The sequence below is a fragment of the Bison bison genome, unplaced genomic scaffold (genome assembly GCF_000754665.1).
Source record: "Bison bison bison isolate TAMUID 2011002044 unplaced genomic scaffold, Bison_UMD1.0 scf7180017851715, whole genome shotgun sequence".
Taxonomy (NCBI): Eukaryota; Metazoa; Chordata; class Mammalia; order Artiodactyla; family Bovidae; genus Bison; species Bison bison.
The window spans coordinates 1-489 of NW_011482288.1; positions in this window are offsets into that span (position 1 = coordinate 1).

A 489-nucleotide genomic window follows, 5' to 3' on the forward strand; every position below is an offset into this window, starting at 1 on the left:
AGACATCTCATAACTCATTACTGGACATTTCATTGCACTCCAGAGAGAAGAAATACAGCTCCACCCACCAGAACACCGACACAAGCTTCCCTAACCAGGAAACGTTGACAAGCCACCTGTACAAACCCACACACAGTGAGGAAACACCACAATAAAGAGAACTCCACAAACTGCCAGAATACAGAAAGGACACCCCAAACTCAGCAATTTAAACAAGATGAAGAGACAGAGGAATACCCAGCAGATAAAGGAATAGGATAAATGCCCACCAAACCAAACAAAAGAGGAAGAGACAGGGAATATACCTGATAAATAATTCTGAATAATGATAGTGAAATTGATCCAAAATCTTGAAATGAAAATGGAATCACAGATAAATAGCCTGGAGACAAGGATTTAGAAGATGCAAGAAAGGTTTAACAAGGACCTAGAAGAAATAAAAAAGAATCAATATATAATGAATAATGCAATAAATGAAATTAAAAACAC